General features: G+C 37.9%; 1 protein-coding gene and 1 long non-coding RNA gene across 3 annotated transcripts in view; one reads left to right on the top strand and one right to left on the bottom strand.

Moving 5' to 3' along the window:
• PEMT (phosphatidylethanolamine N-methyltransferase) overlaps window positions 1-14,222 on the bottom strand; it is a 151,090-nt gene that overhangs the window by 136,274 nt on the left and 594 nt on the right. The window lies entirely within an intron of this gene.
• The window catches only part of LOC141550683 (uncharacterized), a 94,363-nt gene continuing 94,064 nt past the window's right edge, over window positions 13,924-14,222 (top strand). Inside the window, exon 1 of the long non-coding RNA XR_012484663.1 lies at window positions 13,924-14,048. This is a non-coding gene — a long non-coding RNA (uncharacterized LOC141550683). The remainder of the gene's footprint in view (window positions 14,049-14,222) is intronic.

Genomic DNA, 14,222 nt, shown 5'->3' with positions numbered 1-14,222 from the left:
CCAAGAGTCAAGATATGTAAAAGGCCTTGTTCCTGAAGGAACAAGGAAAGTCAGTGTTCCTGAGCCAGGCAGTGCAAAGAAGGGTGCAAGGTTTTAAAAGAGCAGCTAAGTTGCATAGCAGATAGAACAGCAAGCCTTCGGTCAGAAGTTCGATTCTGCTTTCAGACACTTCTAGCTATGTGACCCTGAACAAGTCGCTTAACCCTGTTTGCCTCAGTTTCCACATCTGTAAAAATAAGCTGAAGGAAATGGTAATTCACATTAATATCTTTGCCAAGAAAACCCAGATGGGGACACAACTACACAACAACAACAAAATATGGAAGAGTATTGTAAAGATGGGATGAAGGGTGAAATTGACAGGCCTTGGAGGGAGATTGGAGGGTAAGATTTAGGGGATAAGATAGTGAGGAGTCTAGGTTTTGAACCTGGGGAGGAGTAAGGGGATGGTTGTGCCCTCAACCGTAATAAGGAAGTTTGGAAGTAGGAAGGTTTTGGGGAGAAGAATAATGAATTCACTTTTGGACATCGTGGTGGATTGAAGTTGTCTACTGAACATCCAATTCTAGATGTCTGGAGACATGAGATTAGAGATCAGCAGAGAGGGTACAGCAGGAAAGGTAGATTTGAGAATCACCAGCATAGAGATGGGAATTAAATCCATGGGAACTGTACAATGACAGCACATGTTCATTATGGCTGTAAAGCCCAAGACCTTTACCTACTCTCTGAATCATTACCAAAAAATTAAATTAAATGTTAAGTAGTGTGAATGTTGAATATACTTAACTATATTATAATTCTGTGAAGGGGCACAATGGATAGAGCATTAGACTTAGAGTCAGTAAGACCTGAATTCAAATTCAATCTTAGATACTAGCTGTGTGATCCTAGGCAAGTCACTTAACCCTCTTTGCCTCAGTTTTCTCATCTGTAAAATGAGTTGGAGAAGGAAATGGAAGAGATACTCCAGTAACTCTGCTAAGAAAACTCCAAATGGGGTCATAAAGAGGCAGCTAACTAAACAATTCTGTGAAAATTGTTAATCTTTTAAGAGTTGTATGTAAATTCTCTTTTAAACTGAAGTAGACTTCAGTGAACAAGTGAAATGTCTATTAAGTAGATTTATTAGTCAGTACTTCCTATTAGCCTATTGGCTTATCTGTACAACTATGAAAACTAATAATTTCCCTAATTAACAATATAGACTTGAAAAGATCTAAGAATCCTTTGAATCATTAAAAAAATTTAATTTTGTCCACAGTAGTATTATTTATGTTTTTTTGTATTGTAATTTCTATTAGTCAGTGTTGTATAGTAATTTTTATTTATTGGTGCTAAATTCACCAAGATTCTCTGGTGATGATGTCAAATAATTGAATTGGCTATAATTCAAGATTCAGTTCATTCAAGTAGGGTCAGTGTTGGAGGGTTTTTTGGGGCAGAGCTTTACCCTAAGCCTACAAGGATCTATCTATGAAGCTCTTACCCCAGCCAACAAGGAAAGAGGGAAGGCAATGAAATAAACATTAAATTCTCATCCAACCAGAGGAAAGGGCACAGACAGAGCAGAACTCACAAGACACAGTGGAGAAACAAAAGAATCCAGAATATAAGGCTTGGAAGAAAGCCCAATCTGGCTTCCGACTGGGCATCAGAAACGATCCTTTCCATAGATGATGCAGACCAACAGAAATATGACAGAAGAGCTCCTAGAAAGGAGCTTGTTCAAAAAAACCATTCCCCCTAATTAGGTGGCAATTCCATCCTCAGAAAGTCATTCATACTCCACAGTGGTCCTAGTGTTTTTCTTTAACAAAACAAGAACAAAAACTGACATTTTCATATATAACCCTTCAATGTAGGTAATAGAAGGTATTTTAATTAGTTTTTTAAATTCTGAATTGTCTTCCTCCAATCCTATCCTGCACTGGAAAAGTCACCATTTGACATATATTGACACACACACAATCACATACATATAAAACCATACTATGCATATTTCTTTCAGTTCTTTCTCTGGAGATGAACAACATCTTCACAATTATCCCCATTTTGCAGATTATGACACTGTTAAATGACCTGAGCAAAATCCTCTTTATTAAAAAGCAATTTAGTAGCAGCTCTGAGAACAAATTTAGGGTCCCAAACTCCAAATTCAATAGCCCTTCCACTACAAGACAATTGAACTAGGCTGCACTCTGACCCACATCTACAGGATTTTCTCCACCATGCCACAGAAATTTGTTCACCCTGGAAGCTCATTCCACCTTCAGCCCCTATATTCTCTCTCTAATAAGCTGGTTCCTCTAAAGAGGCTCCATTTTGAGGATAACTGGGTCAATTATGTCTTTATCCTTCTCCAGGTTATATTCCAGATTCTGGAATTCATTCCCTATGCCAGTCCTTTCATCTCTTCCCCCATCCCTTTTCAGCTTCCTTTTTGGTGTTGTCTTCCTCCCCATCAGACTTTGCCAATGAAGTGGTAGACTGAAGTCCAGTGGAGATCCAAAGCTGGAGAACAAGACCATGATCACACATACACAAATCACGGAATGATCCCAAGGACAGAGATCCAGAACAAGAATGGACTAGACAATTGCACAAACCAGTGGCACATTTGCCTTCTGTTGAGAAGCAGTCATGGCAAAAGAATACTGAATTTGGAGTTGAATCAGGTGAACTAGAACCTCTGTTCCAATATTTACTGGCCAACCAAAATCACTGGATTTTTCTAAGCCTATTTTCCCAATTGTAAAATGGGGATATTTCTTAACTACCTCCCTCAGAGACTGGTTGTAAACAAAATGCTGAGTAAATCTCAAAACACCTGATTAATAATGTGTACTAAATTATCTCTAAACTGCTTTCCAACTCCAAATCTTTGACGCAAAATTAAATAAAAGGGAATATTATTGACTTTCCCTATTTCACTGGTTTTGTGGCAAGCAACTTCACTTGATTCTCTTAAGCAAGTTTTATGCATAGATAAGACTAATGGACTAAATGAGTGTTATTTGAGGGAAATCAAAGTTAATTGCTTTTCTCAAATTATTTTCTTCCACCTCAGAGGCAGCTAAGTGGTACAGTGTATGGCCCACAATGCCTACAACCTCAAAGATTTTTGTTCAAATCAAGTCTCAGACACTTATTAACTTAGTGACTCTAGGAAAATCATGAAACCTTTGCTTGCCTCAATTTCCTCATTTGTAAAATGAGGATTAAAAATACATACCTATTAGGGCAGCTAGGTGGCGCAGTGGATAGAGCACCAGCCCTGAAGTCAGGAGGACCTGAGTTCAAATCTTATCTCAGACACTTAACACTAACACTTCCTAGCTGTGTGACCATGGGCAAGTCACTTAACCTCAGGGGAAAAAAATACCTACCTACTTCCCAGGGTTGTTATGAAAATCAAATAAGATACTAATTTTAAAGTGATTAGCATAATAAATGCAACAGAGTAGGAACTATATAAATGTCTAAACTTTTAAAATATATATTCAAGTTGGTTTCCTTTGTATTTCTTTTTATTCATTTTATGCACTTTTCTGAGAAGAAGATCCATAGGGTTCCTCATATTGTCATAAGATACAGAAAAATTTAAGAACGCCTATTCTAAATACTATCTTGCTTGATATTAGCATTTTACTCCCTTGGATTAAGATTAAGCTTTCCTCCCTGGCGCCTGTGAAGAGTAAAATTAAACACAGAACATCCCAATGTTTTGCCCCACCCTTGTCCCAGAGTTGGATATTTGAGTGAAAGAACCCAACTTTCAAAATGCCCGAAAAAGAAGAGTAAGAGAATCTCTATCACCTTCTTTCAAGATGCTTTACTTGGTTCTCTGCTTCTGACTGTCCTGGGGAGGAACCAATAGCCTCCTCTTCCCATTACATACAGTACCCTAAATCCCAGCTTTTTGGTTCTCAATTCCACATAGGGTCTCATAACTGAATGTGGGGGTTGCAAAATTCTGTTTTATTATCTGTAAATGTTTGATTTATATATGGGAGAGACCAGGAACCAAGGGTTTACAGCAGTGGCTAGGGAAGTGAGAAGGGCACCAGACAGTAAGCATATCAGATAGAGTGAATGATTTGCCCAGGCTAACAAAGCAACCAACTAAATTAAGAACCAGATCTCCGGAACACAAACTTGTATCTCTAATACTTGCCTTCACCTCCCCTTTTTATATTCATTCTTCCCCTCTAAAGCAGCCTGACATCACTCCCATCCCTCCCTTCAGGCACCTAATAACTTTATTAAACCAAGTTCTTTCTTATAACAATGCTCATTTCCACTTAAGTATTAAAAAAAACACAAAAAAAGTAAAGAAAACAACAATGAAAGCCTTTTGAATCAATACAATGATTTCATAGGAACTGCGAGAATACTAACTTTGGATCTTTATGCAGACTAGTTAGAAAATGGGATATGGAGACAATCACTGGGAAATCTCGATGAAAATTTGTTTTTTAAAAAATGAAGGCATTCCCAGGGCAGGGTTGTATTTTAGTCGAGTAAGAAGGAGACGTTGCTTAAGGCAAAGATTGGAAGCTCTATGGGTAAGAGTGAGATCCAGAAGGGGCTTCTCAACATTCTTCACCTAAACTCAAGAGTCAGAGGAATGAATTAATACTGGCAGGATTTCAGGCATTCGGGGCATCTGTGTAGGAGATTTTTTTCACTCCAAAGTCACCCTGTTCTTAACGCCCTCTCACTAGATCACATTCTCTCCTTTCTCCTCTTCCTATCTCAAAGGAATTGGTCTCCATCCTAGAATTTAGAGAATATTAGAACGGGAAGACTCCAGAAAGACTATCTAGTCCAATAGTAATGTTAAATTCCCAGGAAATGGATTCTTGGGGGGGGCTTAGGAAATAGCAAATTATCATTATCTCAATGGTGTTTATTTTGTTAAACAATTCCCAATTACACTTTAATTCGGTTGGGGGGGTTGGGGGGGCAATTAGGAGTTGGGCCAGGAGTTTGACACCACTGGTTCATACTGTGAAATTGGCAAAGGAAAAGGAAAGTAGATGCTTAAAATCATATACCTAGTTAGTGACAAGTGAGGGGGGCTAGAACTTGGGTCTCCTGCCAACCCTTAATACAGGGCTTTTCCCACCAGCCTCGGGGAAGGCTGATCAGCAGAGGACCAGAGATTCCCTGGTGGGAAGTTCTCCCCGTCCCTTCAGCCACAGATGGGGTTGAGGATCTTAGGTGGCAGGGTAAATCTAGGGAAGGGAATTAACAAGAGATAACCAGAATTGGCTACTCCCTGAGGCAAGCAAGGAGGAGCAGACAGGATAATCTATCCTCAGATGGGCCTTTTGTTATTCTTAAAAGAGGGATCTTTATTTATTTATTATTTTTACGGTAGTTATTTATTACTTTGGGGCCCAGTTGAGTTTCTGAGTTCCTTGCATGGACAGAATTATTATGACCCCATAATTATAGTATCCAATCAGAAGGCCAAGTTACTATGTCAACTCCCAAGGTAATTTTTCTCCCATTAAAAGAACCTACTTGTATCCTTAACTAGTCAGTCTTCTATTAGTGGTGATTATGGCTCTAAGCCAATCTAAAAACACAATTTAGACAGAATATAATTGAATCCTATTGAACATTAGTATGAATAACAATGCTTATGATGAATGAATTTTAAATTTTCATACTATATTTCCTTCTCTACAGACTTCCAAAATAATGTCTTGATTCTTGAGGGACTGAGTTAATAATGCACCCATGGTTAGAAGTAATCTTGATTTGCTTTTTGGACTGCACTGGCAGAAGACTGTTAGCATGCCTAGTTTATTCAGCAATTTGGTAATATTTCAAAGCAATGTTTATTTCTGATAAATATCTACAGATCAATAAGTAGCACTGAAAACATACCTTATACCACGATATCAGGACAAACAGAAGAGGACAAGAGTCAAAGTCCCCCCCTACTTTGAAGAGGAAGAAGAATGGGGGGAAGCTAGGAAGAGATGGAGTGACCTAATTATTTTTGTCATTCTGGGATTCTGATAATTGTACAAGCTTCATTATAGTCAATATATTTGTTATTAATCACTTGATTTTTATCATTACAAAAACAAATAAATAAATAAATACAAGGACTAGCTATATGGCCATAAGAACAGGATTCAAGTTCTGACTTAACTTGCCAGCCCTGGCTCTTAACTTCTCTGCACCTCAGTTCCCTCAACTACCAAATGAGGACAATACTTTAACTAATACAGCATATTTTAGTGAATAGAACATGAGTCTTGGGAGTCAGAAAAGCTGAGTTTAAAACTTGTCTCTGATACATACTAGCTGTGTGATCAAGAACAAAATACTTAATCTCTCAGAGGCCCAGGCAGGGGCCCGGAGACCATAAATTAGAAATGAGATGCCAAACTGCCCCAGCAGAGGAATTTTCTATACAGTAATAAAATTAGATCTGATCTTTCCCCCACCAAAAAAAAAGTCAGCAATACATGATTTCCTTTGAATTTAACCCTCACACGGGTATCACAACTTGATAGGTTGTGAGGTAGGTATCACAACTATGGTTAACCCCAATTTATAGAGGAAGAAACAGACTCAAGGAATCTCAATTACTCAATGAGTAAGGGGAGAGATTTGTACCTAGGACTTCAAAGGGTTATTGTGAGAAACAGCATTTAATATATGTATAAAGCACTTTATAAATGCAAGCTACTACAATTTATTACTTCACTTTTCAATCTAAGGATTTGAGATTTACCTCAAAACACCTTTACTTGTTAATCTGCTTGTTAGCCTTATGACCAAATTTTTTAAGACAATTCAATTTATAAAGTCAAAACAAAGCATGCACAATTGGGATTTTGCCTAAGATATTTCTGCTTACAGATTTCATCTATTTCTAGTAACATATTGCATTTAAATAGTAGACTACCAATATTATGAAATTTTAATTTAAGACCTAGTCTCTGGCAACATGCTACATTTAAAATTAGAGACCTCCTCTGTTAGTGTGGAAAGGTATATTTATCTTGTCTCCATAACTAAATGCAAACTTGGGCACAGGAATGCCATTTCCTGCTTTATACTTCTCATGAAAGGTAGACATAGAATGATTATTTGTTGACTTGCAAAAATATTAATTTGAAAAAGATGTGTTTGGAATAGGCTTTCTCAAAAAAAAAAAAAAAAAAAAAAAAAAAAAAAAAAAAAGAGAGAGAGAGAGAGAGAGAGAGAGAAAGAGAGATTTTTACTGTCTAGGTATTTTAATGTGTCCCATTGCAGCAGGCATTCTCTAAACACCTCTGAAGATCTGCAAACATTCTTGCTCCTACCAATCCAAAAGGAAAAACCTGTGCACCACGTTATTAGCTAAGACCATAGTGTAGCTCTCTTAGCTACAGTCCACATTCCAGTCAATCTGGCAGTCCATTTGCATCATATTGTCAACAGGTTGAGTAATGGGATCACATGGTGGGAAAAGGAAGGCAAGAGGGGGGAAAAAATAGACATAGGCCCATTTATTGCTTTGATTGCAAAAGCCTAACATTAGTCATATCCCACCCTTAACCCTAATTCCACAGCATCAGGTTTTGTTGAGAAGAGAAAGAAGTGTTAAAAACTTTTTTTTTAATAGCAGAGATGGTTAGTGGAGCCAGGGGTTAGGGCCAATGACACCTTTCTAAGGACACAAGCTGGTTTGTATATATAGTCATTCCCTGTAAGTTTGTGTACACCATCAGTTCCAAGATTTGGTAACTTTTAACCCTGCCTGCTTAGACTCTTAATTTTCTTTGTTTTGTTTAAAATGAAAAATGTAGGAATTGCAGATGCAGTGGAAATAATACTAGTGATACAACAGAAAATGTGTAAAGTGTTTTTGTACAATCATTTACCATAAAGGGTCCCAGCAGAATCATTCAAAACAATTGCAGGTCCACAAGACAAAGCGTAGTACTTATTAGGATCCTTCTAAACTAGAGTCCCCCAAATGTTCTACAATGTTCCTTCTCCATACTATATCACTAAGGGCATAGAAAGGGAAAGTGGCAAGCAAAGCCACCTAGTAATTACTTAGCCTACAGGAAGGAAGGAAAGAAGGGAAGGAAGTAGAGAAGAAGGGAGGGAAAGGAGGAGGGAAGAAGTGAAGGAGGGAGAGAGGGAGGGAGAGAAGGCAGAAGGGAGGGGAAGAGAGAGAGAGAGAGAGAGAGAAAGCAAGCAAAAAGAGGGAAGAAAAAGAGAAAGGGGGGGGGAGAAAAAAATCTACTAGACAATGACTAATGCTTAAAATTCTACCATTGGTGTTCCACTTCTTTATCCAGGCAGCTCTGATCCCATTTGAAAGATGAATGCCTAAGGAAAGCAGTAATACTGAGTTATTGATAATCACACCCATCTCCTCTCTGCCACATTGATGTATTATTTATTATTTCCCATATGCCTCTTCTTGTCTCCATTTTTAGCTTAAAATGTCCTTCCAGTTTCTACCTCTAAAACCTCACTACTTCATTCCACCTAACTACTTTTTCCCTCCTCCACTACTACATCAGTAGTAATCTTATACAAATCCTACACAATATTGCCAGACTAATGTAAGTCATCCTTTTCTTCAAAAATAGTTCCATTAGCTACTGAATATAGATTAAAGGCAGCATAGTATTTAGAGATCTAGCCTATAAATTAGAAAGACCTGAACCTCCTTCCGACCCTTAATTCATCAGTACCTCAAGAAAATCTCCAAAACAAGTGGCAGAGAAGATACCTATCCACATTGATAAAGGGATTTTCTCACTAAGAGTTCCTAATATCAATGAAATCTTGACCAGTAGGGAAAAAAATTAACTGGTATTCCATGCTCTTTACAATCTGACCACAACCTTTCTAAAATTAGCTCACACTTCTCCCCTTTACAATTAGCATGTCAGATATGAGAGAGACCTCAAAAACAATTATCCACTCCCAACTTGTACCCGAACCGGAATCCCTGATACAATACAACCCAAAAAATAATCATTCAGCTTTGCCTGAAGAGTCCCAAAGAAGAAAAAAACCACTATCTCCCATACAACTCATTGCACGTTTAATCAACTTTAGTTAGAAAGTTTTCCTTCTATGAAGTCTACTTTGCTACCCACTAATGTCAAGCATAATAAAACTAATTCCTGTCAAATGAATGGATGCCCATCAATTGGAGAATGGCTGGGTAAATTGTAGTATATGAATGTTATGGAATATCATTATTCTGTAAGAAATGACCAACAGGATGATTTCAGAGAGGCCTGAAGAAACCTACATGAACTGATGCTAAGTGAAATGAGCAGAACCAGGAGATCATTATACACTTCAACAACAATACTGTATGAGGATGTATTCTGATGGAAGTGGATATCTTCCACAAAGAGAAGATCTAATTCAGTTCCAGTTGATCAATGATGGACAGAATCAGCTACACTCAGAGAAGGAACACTGGGAAATGAGTGTAAACTGTTTGGATTTTTGTTTTTCTTCCCAGGTTACTTTTACCTTCTGAATCCAATTCTTCCGGTGCAACAAGAAATTCGTTTCTGCACACATATATTGTATCTAGGATATACTATAACATATTTAACATGTATGGGGACTGCCTGCCATCTAGGGGAGGGGATGGAGGGAGGGAAGAGAAAAATAGAACAGAAGTGAGTGCAAGGGATAATGTTATAAAAAAATTACCCATGCATATGTTCTGTCAAAAAAAGTTATAATTATAAAAAAAGAAACAAACAAAAAAACTAATTCCTGTCCCTAGCCTATCATTTTCAAATCCCTCATCAAACTCAAAAACTCAAGTCTCTTCATCCTCTCATCCCCTAGTGGTTACATGTCGGCTCATCAATGCCCATAACTAAAATATGGTATCTAGATTTTAAGCAGAGGAGGCTGGGATTAGAGACAAAATGGTGTAATGCTGGAGAAACTGAGACAAGATGGATACTGGACAGTATTTGAAAGGGAGTGATTTACTGAGACCAAATGGATTCATGGTTTGCTCCCAGAGAACTGTGGAAAATGAGGGTGTGGTTTGTATGGACCCAGCAGGAATCCAGGAGACAAAATAAAAAGAAAAATCAAAAGGGCTTAGTAACTAAAGGAGATTTTTAACTTATATCAATCCTAATAAAGGTAAGGAGACTTTGTTTCACAAAAGTATGTTTTGATGAAATACTGTTTGGGATGAAAGCAAGTTATTCATGCAGACATTTCCTCCATATAGATATAAATATAAAACTGGACTCCTTAGAAGTAGGAATAAGACTAAACTGTCTCCCAAAAGTAGTTTCCCAAATATTCTTCAATATTCTTACCCTTTCCAGACTCCAATCAATCAATAAAGATCTACTAAGTACTTACTATGTGTTAGTCATTGTGGTAAGTGATGGGGACACAAATAAAAATTAAAAAATAGACCCTGCTTTTGGGGAGCTTCCTTTATTCCTATGTGAATGCCTTTTCCACGAGCTCCACTCAATTCCTTTCTATTCTTCAGTCTTAATAAAAACACCATATTCTCCATGATAACCCTCAGCTAATAATTTTTTTCTCTCTATACTCCCATAGTATTTTGTATCTATTTTACTATATTTTCATATTACCTCAAATTACTTGGTCTTACAAATACAAAGTACAAGCACAAGTACAAGACAGAATCTGTGTCTTATTCTTTATGTTTCTCACAGTGTTCATCTAATTCTATTATTTTAATTTTTTTTCCAGGCTGGAATTGTCCATCTTTGTAGTCAATAACCTCACTCATTATCCATTTAACTTAGACTAGAGGATATATGGGATGTTCAAGGAGGACTAGCACTTCTGGTGTGAGGGCTTATAGAGCTCTTTTCTGGGCTTCTCACCTGCCTTTGGTGTCCAACTGATTCCACCAATGGTCATCTGTAGCTATAGCATGCACATTCAGTAAAACTGTCTTAGCAGACATCTAAACCAATTTGAGGGTAAGAAAATGATCGAACTTGTTGGTAAGTTAGGGGGATATCTACCCCAAGTCCGTGAAGACATCCCCTAGCTGAATGTCCAGAGGAGAACAATTAGTTCCAGTGGCCATGAAGGCAGCTGGAATAGGCAGTGATGGATCTCTTAGATTTGGTCAGACTTCAAAGACACCCAAGGTCATCTCTGTATCCCTGGATGTTGCCAGTGGTCTTGACTTTTGTCCTGTTACTGGATCAGAGTGAAACTGATGAGTTGTGCAACAATTCATGCATAAATCAAGACATCAAAAAAGAAGGATAAACAACTCAAATACAAATTCCTCTATAACCGATTCACCACTCACTCCACCTACCAATTCAAGTTGATCAAATCAAAGCTCTTGCAGATCACACCCAAGTACTCCCCCTCTTCGCCCCCCCTGCCAATGAAGAAGTAATGGAGAGGAGCTGAGGTGACTCTTAACCCACCTCCTCATTTAAAATGTCAACCTTTACCTGGAAAGGTCCAAATGATATACTGTCAGGCCAAGAAGACACATCTAGGTTAAAGCCCTATCGGCCCTCACTCTGAACTTTGATTATTGAGAAAGACCAATGACCCAATTTGTTACTGTTAGCCTAACTTAAAAATTAATCACAATTAGAATCTTGTTGCCCAGTTTACCTTAATTTTCAAAGGTAATAACTGGTTATAACTATTATATCAGGAATAATTATTCCTATTGATAATTAGTAATAAATTGGTTATTATCAAGGGACAGAATCTGGGAGACCAGTAACTGAAATGGCCTTCCATGGAATAATGCTGGTGAGATAACCTAGCTGGAGCTTTTTCCCATGAATTCTACAGTTCTACATTTGATTGTCCCTCTTCTTCCATTTCTTCTAGCAGGAAAAGCTAATTTTTTGTCTCTTTACATTTGTCTTGGGCTGCTATTTTGTGTTCAATGTGATAATTTGGAAATAATTGGCAATATAAAGCCCAGATAAATCCCTTGGGGGAAATCCCTTGAAGGATTTTTCCCCCCTCAAAAAAAAAAAGACTCTCAGTACAGGTCAGGGGAATAATCAAAGTGATACTGCCACTCTTCAGAGCTTATGAGGAGTTAAGGAAGCCATGTCTTTCCTAGTTGGAGGGGTAATGACAAAAGCAAATTGACTTAAATCCCATTACTGACCAGAAAGAATTTTTTTTTAATTACTAGCGTTTAATGTTGTCTCTGTTTCTTTGCATAAATCAAGCTGTTTTCATCCTATGACCTTATCCCTGGGGAGTTTTACCTATGTGAAAAGTTCAGAAGAATAATTTCTCTCTGCTTCCTAAATCTGGACAAGTTAGAAAGCGGACAAGAAAAACAGATAAGGATCTAAATCTGCAGAGAATTTTGGCATCATAAACGAGTCAAAGACTAAAATGTAATTTCTCTACTATGAATTTCCAAATAGTGGTTCGGCTGATTTTATAAATGAGTTTTGGGGTAGCATTCTGTACGACGAGTCTTGCAGAAAATGCAACTATGTAAACAAATTCAAAATTAAAATCATTTCCATATGGTAAACAATTAAATAGGTTTGCCATCTTCCTTTCCTAATAATTATATATTCACATATAAAATTAGGTCCTTGTGGTATTTAAATTTTTTCAATGAGATGGGGATTATGTCCTTCTGAGGGGAAAATTAGATATAGTTGCAAATGTTTTTCCACCTAAAAAATTTTTTTTTAAATTAAAAGCGGTAGTAAACTTTGTAAAATAGGATCAGATTGTTTTCTCCTAGAACTTGTGTGTGCGTGTGTATTTGTACACATACATTTGGCTTTCAAATGTTTACAATGGGAAATTCAGGCTTTGAATCTTATGAATGAATTCTCAAAATTGAGTGAAAAATAGGCATAAAACTGATGACTGTCAATAAAGCAAAATTGTTTCCTTTTGATAAAAGAAACAGAAAAGCTAATTTTCGTAAGTCAGGCCCTCAAGGATTTCTTTTTTAAGATTTTTCCTTCAGCCTTTTGCGGGCTGTGTCTACAGGAGATTAGGGTTTACATAAACGTGTAAAAGCTTAAATTCTCTGAAGTTTGGGGTGAATAATGGGTTCCTGATGTTTGAGTTGGTTACTGGAAAACTGAATTTAGGTGGATGTCTTTAATTACATTAATCTCTTTTGTAAAAATTTATAACAGAATCATCTAAGAATTTCCACAAGTAACCGGAAGGAGAGAAGCGCCCTTTAGAGCTTCTTTGAGAACAGGGCCAGTGCGGAATATCAAAAGGGATGTTTTCGGGAACAGACAATTGTATGAGATACTGGACAAAATATGGGTCACTAAGAAAAAGAACAAACGTTCACTCTTCCTCATTTCTTCTCTATGCATTAATGTTCAAGTAAGATCTATTTATCAAAAGGGACTGTCCCCAACAGAACATGGCAAAGTAGTCTCAAACATCAAGGGATGCATGGTTGTAAGATTGAGCTCGATGGCTTGGGGGCTATCCCCTCTCAAGCTAGTCCTATTAAAGTAGAATATCTTTATAAAATTTCTTTAGTCCCTATTCTTGTAGCCAGCCTCCAGTCATCTGAGTCTCAGTTGCATTATTTTACTTTCTATCTCAATCCCGCATTTATCCGCCTTTGCAACTTCACCCACCTCCCCTCACCCCAAATTTAAGATGATTCAGTCAACTTGGGGTATTCCTATGGGAGGAAGCATAGAGACCAATTAGAAGACTATTATGGAAGCCTGCACCAAGCAACGAAGATTTATTAAATTCTTACTACACTTTGCAAAAATGTGTGTCAAACACTCCATAAATACTTGTCGCTTTCCTTCCTCCTCCCTTTGTACGTAAGGTCCGCGTGCCTAGAATCTATGTCCTATCCCCACGTAGAACTTAACTCCCCGAGAACAGGCCCGACTTTCCTTTTTTATCGGTATGGGACTGACAGATTAGGTGCTTAACTAGAACGAACTGGACAGTGTGCATGGAGACTAGGGGAGGAAGAGCACGGGAAGGGCTCGGGTCACCAGGACGTCAGGTCTGGGTCAGCTTCTGAGGAAAGCGGAGTAAGTTGTACAAGTTTTCTTAACTTGGCATTTTGCAGAGGGAAGGAAAGGGGAGGGGAGGGAGGAGAGAAATCACCACCGGCTCTCAACGCCAAGGCTCCGGAGGACGCCGGGTCCGCGGCGGCCCCGAGCGATGAGATGTAGGCTTTGGGAGGAAGAGTGGTCCCGTCCGCA

This window comes from Sminthopsis crassicaudata, chromosome 1 (genome assembly GCF_048593235.1).
Source record: "Sminthopsis crassicaudata isolate SCR6 chromosome 1, ASM4859323v1, whole genome shotgun sequence".
NCBI lineage: Eukaryota > Metazoa > Chordata > Mammalia > Dasyuromorphia > Dasyuridae > Sminthopsis > Sminthopsis crassicaudata.
Note: the sequence above shows the minus strand (reverse complement) of the source record. Positions and strands in the feature narration are given on the sequence as shown.